This window comes from Patiria miniata, unplaced genomic scaffold (assembly GCF_015706575.1).
Source record: "Patiria miniata isolate m_02_andy unplaced genomic scaffold, ASM1570657v1 HiC_scaffold_14, whole genome shotgun sequence".
Classification (NCBI taxonomy): Eukaryota; Metazoa; Echinodermata; class Asteroidea; order Valvatida; family Asterinidae; genus Patiria; species Patiria miniata.
In genome coordinates this window covers 1,494,312-1,504,763 of record NW_024037052.1, presented here as the reverse complement: position 1 = coordinate 1,504,763, position 10,452 = coordinate 1,494,312, and the positions used below count along the sequence as shown (strand labels likewise).

Below are 10,452 nucleotides of genomic sequence, written 5' to 3'. Positions count from 1 at the left end.
GGCATGCAATTTTTCCTTGGATCTGCTGATTTCCTTCTTTCTTTTCTTCTCATGAATGCCATTACAATTTTTGAAAAATACTGTACAAAGGCTTGTGTGGTTTGGAATTTCCTCCTTTTCTTGTAAATTTTGAGTTGCATGCCTGTTTCATGTATCAACCTATCAGTATAAGAATTCAAATTTGGTTGAAGATAAGCACATATGTACAACATACATGTCTGTTAGTTTGTTACACACAGTGCCACCGTGTTGAATGTTTTGACCAATCAAGAAATCACTAATAGAAGCCACAGTTGAGCCAATACCAGGCATGTATGCACGAGGGGGGGGGGGGGGGGGTAAAGACACCAGACCAACATATAATTGGGTAAGACTTGCAGTTTGACAAACTCAAGGAAGGGGGGGGGGCTTGATTACATTAGTCTCTGGATGGCACTATTATGTCATTTTTATTCAGTTGAAGCATCATGGTTGCAGGTAATCTTTTAAAGGCAGTGGTGAAAGTAATAGATGAGCCAAATTACTTCACAAAAATATTCAGCAAAAATGTGGATTTTATTTCTTTGTGTGTGTGTGTGTGTGGGGGGGGGGGGCGGTTTGCATATGCAGACCTTGATGCCCCTACAAGCCTGTCTAGGTACCAACCTCATAAATATTGCCACATTGCCTATCCCTAATCTATACAATTCAATGTCATGAATGTCAACTGATCAATCTCATGAGCTTCAACTTGAAACAATGTACATAGACCTTCCCAAGACTAGACTGGGGCAACTACCATTGAGCTCTTAATTATACAAATATCAGCTGCTTCAAGTTGAGTGGTAAAACTAGCCTCCTGGGTAGTCCGAGGATCAAACGATCATGTTTACAGAGCCTCACTACGAATGTCTGATATATCCGAACATGCAAATTGTATGCGACCCCACGGGCCAGCCAATCAAAGTTGAGTTTAGATATGTTGACACTAGGGCTGGTTGACCTACGACAGTTGACCCATGTAAAGGGACATAACATGAAATAGCTAGATGGGCGTTTCGAGAAAAAAAAGTGTAGTAAAATTGTTGAACAAAATTGTAAGAAATCTATAAGTTTTAACTTCCTTTGACTTTTGGACCAAAAGTTTAGATTTTTTGACCGAAGAGGTATTTATGAATGGAAATAAATATGTGCTTGGCCGGTATTCTACACTTTGTTTAAGACCGGTTGAGTCTGGATGCTGATAACGACCCTTGCCTTTGGCTCCGGTCAGTATCATCATCCAGACTCCAAGCCGGTGTTGAACAGTGTTTAATATCGACCAACAAGCACACACATTTATTCCCTCATTGAAAAGATTACGATTTCAACTCGAGTCTTTTCTAGTTGAGTCTCAATGACAACTTAAATAATGGAGATATTAAACGCACAAGTGCAAGTCTCACATAATGTTATTTCACTCTTAGGGCCACTGGACATAACATACTAGTAGTACATACGTTACAGAATTCATATATTACATGTACATGCACTCTGTGAAAAGCAAGTCACAATGTGCAACATAAATTGTACCAGACAATAATTCAAACAATCACTCGTTCATTTTTAAAAAGCACATTGTTTGTACTCAGAACCTCTATCTTGACCGAAGAAAATAGACTTAAAACAACTAAATTACTGAACATAATCACAGCATCCATGCATGGGAAGTAGGATAATTTGTACAAAATATAACCATACATTGTTACAATAAACCAAATCTATTCTCACAAAAACATGTGTACATTCATTAGTTTACAGTTTTCGCAGTTAGCAAAAGAATAACTTGGACTACTTTATTGCAACAATTGCAGTTTCTGTAGGACCATGTCAAATAAATAAAGCTACCAGCATAACTGAAATAAAGAATTCAACAAACGCTCCGCCCCCCCCCCCCCCATTTTCCCATTTCTTGTCTTAGGTCCTTTAGTATCAATGTTGACTTTTTCCATCTCAAATGTCTGAAAGCTCAGTTATTAATTCATAAATTGCACAATTTTGTAAAAGTAAATGAATATACATAAACAAGTAAAACCATACAATATTTAAACCTTTTTTTTACATTTTGCATAGCAGAAATGATTTCTTTTAAACATAATTTACTGAAACCATTTCCCTATGTGATCACTTTTTTATATAATAAACATCATTTGAAATATATTGTCCAACACAATTAAACTAATAAAGACTTTAAGTATATCGTTTAAACAGGAGGCCTTTTTTTTTATACAAACCAACATATTTGTCAATATGATTGATGTGTATAGCTAACCTACATTCCACCTGTATTTCTGATTAATGAAATTAATAACAAAAAAGTGATCATTTTATGATCTTTATATTTATCTTAAATGTTTGTGGCAAAGTTGCAAATCACAAGCTAGCAAAGTAAATATCAAACCCTACATCATGTGCCATATACGAAAACCAAACTATAACAGCACAGAAACTAGACACAACTTATCTCTGGATAGCTATACACAATAGGATACAAGCAAAACAATTCTAGCTTTCTCACTCAAAAAGTGCTGGACTTTAGCCCCTTCTTAAAAATATATACGTATATATATCATGGATATTAATGTCCTAAAGAAAAATCTACCTATACTATATTCTGAGTTGTTGAAAAAGTTGGGTTCAATGTGTTAATAACAGTGGTTCAACAGCAAAACTGAATGCGCTTAATACCACATTTTGACTGTTTACCGAGACACAAATGAACAATAGGATGGAAGCTTCCAAGAAGTTACATAAGTTAAATATGAACCAGAGTACGTGGATGTGCAGAAACCATGTCAGATGTTGACAATCATGCCGCATCAATCAAGCATGCAGGGACTTGTCTTGTTTTCCTTAAACTTTGCAAAAGCAAGAGAAGAAAACAACGCCCTTACTTGTTCATTGTTATAGTCATAAAGCAATGTGATTGGTCAGGTCAATGACAAAAATGTTTCAGATGTCACTGGGCATATGGAAGATGTTCATATAAAGCTAGAATAAATGCAGTAAGCAAAGCTTTGTCTTGCATAGATCAATGTGCACCTCCACATTCTCATGAGTCACACTTCATATGCCTTCTAGCAGTGTTGCAGTACTCATACTCATACTCCAGTACATTTCGTACTCATGGAAATGTACTTGACTACACCACTGCCTTTTAAGTACAATGTATGCTAATATTGACTGCAATGAGTGGTACAATCAAACGATACCATTGCAAGGTGATCCATACCATATTGTAAGTATATTCTCAAGGAAGAGTGGAGGGAAAATATAGCACTCCACGGATCACTAAGTGAAACTCTTTTTACTGTACCACACGTTAGAACAGTCAATATTTACTTTGTATAAACACCTCACCTACAGATACACCGGACAGCTGATTATATACTCCTAATGCAAGACAATATTTATTCAATTTGTGTGTACTGAAATTCACTTGTTATTGCACTTCTGCAATCTTCCCCTTGACAAAATGTTCACACTGGTGTTGCGCTATCAAGAAATGGTCTGCAAGAGCACCCACATCAACACAGACCTCCAGTTGCAGTGATGTAGTTCTTTAGTTGCTGTGCTTTTAGCACTTTGGGTCATGGACTAGTCTTTTGGACAATAGGCGGTAGTACAGTAACAACAAGTGAAGCTTAAAGCATTATTCATACTTGCATAGGTTTGTCTGGGAAGCAAAAGCAGCTACCCTGCACACACGGCACACGCATGAGGCACGTAAACCAGTCAGTGCTACCAGGACAGAAGTACCCCATAATTAGCTCTGAAACCCTGAGCTATGCAACAATTGCACATGCAAGTCGGGTTGCTAGTGGTACCACACTGCAACCTTCAAGAATGACAGTATATACGCATTTCATGGGAGGGATGTTCCATGGAATTCCAATGAATTTCTTCCAATGGAACTAATGAATTATGTATGGGTGTAACAGAACAAATACAACATGGTTCATTTCGGGTAAGTAGTGTATTACTTGTCCACGTTAGGAGGTATGGTAGTCCACATCAGCCCACCTTGGCACCAGTGATTTCACACTACCTCCTCTCACTCAGTGTAACTTGCCACTACTATTTCTCTGATCATGTTGCAATTTGTACAATACCATCAGCTGACACAATCTATGGGTGAGATGTTTAAGAGACTGGGCTCATGAAGAGCCAGTGCACATGCCTGAGGCTTAATGGCTTGTTACACCAGCGTGGAATTGACCACATCATGAGTCCGAGGTGTCGATATTGCCTGCGGTGCTGAAGGTCTAAGGTAGGTTGGGTGACTTTGTTGCGTCGTGTGCTGAAGACTGAACTGACGGGGTTGCTGCCGGTGCGGTTCTTTCTGGGGAGGGGCATTAATTGTGGCGTTGATTTCCAGGGTCTGTGTACAGGCAGAAATGCAAAGAAAATTATTGTTAAAAAGATTACTTTTTGTTCCAAAATTTCATATTGCAATTCTCAGGCAATTGGGCATGTTTCCAAGTGCATAAACAAAACCTGGAAATGTACATGTACATGCATTTTAATAGCATTCAGGTAAAATGCAACAACATTTTCCACATGAAATCCTCTGTATTACAAAAATACATGACCAATGCACAAACACAAAAACACGTATTTCAAGAAGCAATTAGGAAGAAACTACATTACTGCCATAGAGCTACACTGAATTACTAGAGTGCTGACTCGATGTACAAAGTGATGGCTGATGGGCGCATCCATGTTTGTGCACAAACCTATGGAAAACTCAAACTTTTGTACGGCTATTTGTATCTGCGTTTGTATTCCATACAGGTGTGCTATCAAAGCCGATACACTCAAACTGAAATGCACAGTAAATTGAGTGTTTCATTTGCTCTGCGAAAATGTGTGCGCATATCTGCTGCAGCTGATTTTTGCCGTGACGTTTTTTAACCGTCATAATGCGCTTAACTTGCTTGCGTACATGTATGTAGCACTTGCACGTTGCATTTAGAGTACACTTTCAAAATGCAATCCATCTAATTTCATTATGTTCTACAAACACGAACGTGAATTCAAAATGGCTGTGAGCAAGATGGTATAAAGTATCTCCATCCCAAGCTGGAGATATGATCCCAATTTCAGACCAAAGACCCAGGCAGGGGTAGCTTCCACCGCCGGTGACACAAGTTTCACCTCCCCCTTACCCCCCCCCCCCTTCCCTCCCCGATAGACGTCACACGGAAAAAAGGTTACAGTTACTTAACAAAAACTTCGATGAAAACCGGCGTCTTCTCTCTTCGCAGCATTCAAAAGCTCCCTGTGGCAGAAAAAAAGAGCAAGTATACATTGTAAATTCAATATCCAAATTTTCTGACATCACGTCCTGTCATCAAACCTCCAATACATTTCCATTTTATCAACAAGTACTGTATGTCCAACTTGCCATCTCAAACTCCAAAGATATACCCCAAGGTCTACCTCCACGTTAAAATCCAGCAAGCCCATTCAAATGCAAGGAAGCGCATCAAAACAGAGACGTTTTGCAAGGAGAAACATTACTCATTTACCTGTGGGAGATGAATGCTGCACTTGGACGACCTTACTTCTGTGCCCTTCATCTTCAATCTGCACACACAGAAAAGAGAAAACTGGGAAGAAACAAAAAGTGTTAGTGAAATGTCAAAACTCTGCATCTTTGAACATTCAACGAAGACGAACGGAACTGAAACAAGGGGTGAACACAGTGGGCCCGGACAAATAGGGAGACGAAACAGACAGACATGAACAGAACGCAACAAAACAGCCGGCAACCCACCACACACACTTTCACAACGGTCGTCCTGGGGCTAAGACCTGCAAAGAGGACATATCTCCATCCCAAGCTGGAGATATGATCCCAATTTCAGACCAAAGACCCAGGCAGGGGTAGCTTCCACCGCCGGTGACACAAGTTTCACCTCCCCCTTACCCCCCCCTTCCCTCCCCGATAGACGTCACACGGAAAAAAGGTTACAGTTACTTAACAAAAACTTCGATGAAAACCGGCGTCTTCTCTCTTCGCAGCATTCAAAAGCTCCCTGTGGCAGAAAAAAAGAGCAAGTATACATTGTAAATTCAATATCCCAATTTTCTGACATCACGTCCTGTCATCAAACCTCCAATACATTTCCATTTTATCAACAAGTACTGTATGTCCAACTTGCCATCTCAAACTCCAAAGATATACCCCAAGGTCTACCTCCACGTTAAAATCCAGCAAGCCCATTCAAATGCAAGGAAGCGCATCAAAACAGAGACGTTTTGCAAGGAGAAACATTACTCATTTACCTGTGGGAGATGAATGCTGCACTTGGACGACCTTACTTCTGTGCCCTTCATCTTCAATCTGCACACACAGAAAAGAGAAAACTGGGAAGAAACAAAAAGTGTTAGTGAAATGTCAAAACTCTGCATCTTTGAACATTCAACGAAGACGAACGGAACTGAAACAAGGGTGAACACAGTGGGCCCGGACAAATAGGGAGACGAAACAGACAGACATGAACAGAACGCAACAAAACAGCCGGCAACCCACCACACACACTTTCACAACGGTCGTCCTGGGGCTAAGACCTGCAAAGAGGACATATCTCCATCCCAAGCTGGAGATATGATCCCAATTTCAGACCAAAGACCCAGGCAGGGGTAGCTTCCACCGCCGGTGACACAAGTTTCACCTCCCCCTTACCCCCCCCCCTTCCCTCCCCGATAGACGTCACACGGAAAAAAGGTTACAGTTACTTAACAAAAACTTCGATGAAAACCGGCGTCTTCTCTCTTCGCAGCATTCAAAAGCTCCCTGTGGCAGAAAAAAAGAGCAAGTATACATTGTAAATTCAATATCCCAATTTTCTGACATCACGTCCTGTCATCAAACCTCCAATACATTTCCATTTTATCAACAAGTACTGTATGTCCAACTTGCCATCTCAAACTCCAAAGATATACCCCAAGGTCTACCTCCACGTTAAAATCCAGCAAGCCCATTCAAATGCAAGGAAGCGCATCAAAACAGAGACGTTTTGCAAGGAGAAACATTACTCATTTACCTGTGGGAGATGAATGCTGCACTTGGACGACCTTACTTCTGTGCCCTTCATCTTCAATCTGCACACACAGAAAAGAGAAAACTGGGAAGAAACAAAAAGTGTTAGTGAAATGTCAAAACTCTGCATCTTTGAACATTCAACGAAGACGAACGGAACTGAAACAAGGGGTGAACACAGTGGGCCCGGACAAATAGGGAGACGAAACAGACAGACATGAACAGAACGCAACAAAACAGCCGGCAACCCACCACACACACTTTCACAACGGTCGTCCTGGGGCTAAGACCTGCAAAGAGGACATATCTCCATCCCAAGCTGGAGATATGATCCCAATTTCAGACCAAAGACCCAGGCAGGGGTAGCTTCCACCGCCGGTGACACAAGTTTCACCTCCCCCTTACCCCCCCCCCTTCCCTCCCCGATAGACGTCACACGGAAAAAAGGTTACAGTTACTTAACAAAAACTTCGATGAAAACCGGCGTCTTCTCTCTTCGCAGCATTCAAAAGCTCCCTGTGGCAGAAAAAAAGAGCAAGTATACATTGTAAATTCAATATCCAAATTTTCTGACATCACGTCCTGTCATCAAACCTCCAATACATTTCCATTTTATCAACAAGTACTGTATGTCCAACTTGCCATCTCAAACTCCAAAGATATACCCCAAGGTCTACCTCCACGTTAAAATCCAGCAAGCCCATTCAAATGCAAGGAAGCGCATCAAAACAGAGACGTTTTGCAAGGAGAAACATTACTCATTTACCTGTGGGAGATGAATGCTGCACTTGGACGACCTTACTTCTGTGCCCTTCATCTTCAATCTGCACACACAGAAAAGAGAAAACTGGGAAGAAACAAAAAGTGTTAGTGAAATGTCAAAACTCTGCATCTTTGAACATTCAACGAAGACGAACGGAACTGAAACAAGGGGTGAACACAGTGGGCCCGGACAAATAGGGAGACGAAACAGACAGACATGAACAGAACGCAACAAAACAGCCGGCAACCCACCACACACACTTTCACAACGGTCGTCCTGGGGCTAAGACCTGCAAAGAGGACATATCTCCATCCCAAGCTGGAGATATGATCCCAATTTCAGACCAAAGACCCAGGCAGGGGTAGCTTCCACCGCCGGTGACACAAGTTTCACCTCCCCCTTACCCCCCCTTCCCCTCCCCGATAGACGTCACACGGAAAAAAGGTTACAGTTACTTAACAAAAACTTCGATGAAAACCGGCGTCTTCTCTCTTCGCAGCATTCAAAAGCTCCCTGTGGCAGAAAAAAAGAGCAAGTATACATTGTAAATTCAATATCCAAATTTTCTGACATCACGTCCTGTCATCAAACCTCCAATACATTTCCATTTTATCAACAAGTACTGTATGTCCAACTTGCCATCTCAAACTCCAAAGATATACCCCAAGGTCTACCTCCACGTTAAAATCCAGCAAGCCCATTCAAATGCAAGGAAGCGCATCAAAACAGAGACGTTTTGCAAGGAGAAACATTACTCATTTACCTGTGGGAGATGAATGCTGCACTTGGACGACCTTACTTCTGTGCCCTTCATCTTCAATCTGCACACACAGAAAAGAGAAAACTGGGAAGAAACAAAAAGTGTTAGTGAAATGTCAAAACTCTGCATCTTTGAACATTCAACGAAGACGAACGGAACTGAAACAAGGGGTGAACACAGTGGGCCCGGACAAATAGGGAGACGAAACAGACAGACATGAACAGAACGCAACAAAACAGCCGGCAACCCACCACACACACTTTCACAACGGTCGTCCTGGGGCTAAGACCTGCAAAGAGGACATATCTCCATCCCAAGCTGGAGATATGATCCCAATTTCAGACCAAAGACCCAGGCAGGGGTAGCTTCCACCGCCGGTGACACAAGTTTCACCTCCCCCTTACCCCCCCCTTCCCTCCCCGATAGACGTCACACGGAAAAAAGGTTACAGTTACTTAACAAAAACTTCGATGAAAACCGGCGTCTTCTCTCTTCGCAGCATTCAAAAGCTCCCTGTGGCAGAAAAAAAGAGCAAGTATACATTGTAAATTCAATATCCCAATTTTCTGACATCACGTCCTGTCATCAAACCTCCAATACATTTCCATTTTATCAACAAGTACTGTATGTCCAACTTGCCATCTCAAACTCCAAAGATATACCCCAAGGTCTACCTCCACGTTAAAATCCAGCAAGCCCATTCAAATGCAAGGAAGCGCATCAAAACAGAGACGTTTTGCAAGGAGAAACATTACTCATTTACCTGTGGGAGATGAATGCTGCACTTGGACGACCTTACTTCTGTGCCCTTCATCTTCAATCTGCACACACAGAAAAGAGAAAACTGGGAAGAAACAAAAAGTGTTAGTGAAATGTCAAAACTCTGCATCTTTGAACATTCAACGAAGACGAACGGAACTGAAACAAGGGGTGAACACAGTGGGCCCGGACAAATAGGGAGACGAAACAGACAGACATGAACAGAACGCAACAAAACAGCCGGCAACCCACCACACACACTTTCACAACGGTCGTCCTGGGGCTAAGACCTGCAAAGAGGACATATCTCCATCCCAAGCTGGAGATATGATCCCAATTTCAGACCAAAGACCCAGGCAGGGGTAGCTTCCACCGCCGGTGACACAAGTTTCACCTCCCCCTTACCCCCCCCCCTTCCCTCCCCGATAGACGTCACACGGAAAAAAGGTTACAGTTACTTAACAAAAACTTCGATGAAAACCGGCGTCTTCTCTCTTCGCAGCATTCAAAAGCTCCCTGTGGCAGAAAAAAAGAGCAAGTATACATTGTAAATTCAATATCCAAATTTTCTGACATCACGTCCTGTCATCAAACCTCCAATACATTTCCATTTTATCAACAAGTACTGTATGTCCAACTTGCCATCTCAAACTCCAAAGATATACCCCAAGGTCTACCTCCACGTTAAAATCCAGCAAGCCCATTCAAATGCAAGGAAGCGCATCAAAACAGAGACGTTTTGCAAGGAGAAACATTACTCATTTACCTGTGGGAGATGAATGCTGCACTTGGACGACCTTACTTCTGTGCCCTTCATCTTCAATCTGCACACACAGAAAAGAGAAAACTGGGAAGAAACAAAAAGTGTTAGTGAAATGTCAAAACTCTGCATCTTTGAACATTCAACGAAGACGAACGGAACTGAAACAAGGGGTGAACACAGTGGGCCCGGACAAATAGGGAGACGAAACAGACAGACATGAACAGAACGCAACAAAACAGCCGGCAACCCACCACACACACTTTCACAACGGTCGTCCTGGGGCTAAGACCTGCAAAGAGGACATATCTCCATCCCAAGCTGGAGATATGATCCCAATTTCA

General features: G+C 41.9%; 1 long non-coding RNA gene across 1 annotated transcript; it reads right to left on the bottom strand.

Annotated features, from left to right (window-relative positions):
- Positions 1 to 1,412: 1,412 nt before the first annotated feature.
- LOC119721864 lies at positions 1,413 to 9,082 on the bottom strand. The gene is made up of 2 exons (XR_005270325.1): positions 9,045 to 9,082; positions 1,413 to 4,399 (listed from the first exon to the last, which is right to left on the bottom strand). It is a non-coding gene; the product is annotated as an uncharacterized LOC119721864 (long non-coding RNA).
- Positions 9,083 to 10,452: the final 1,370 nt, after the last annotated feature.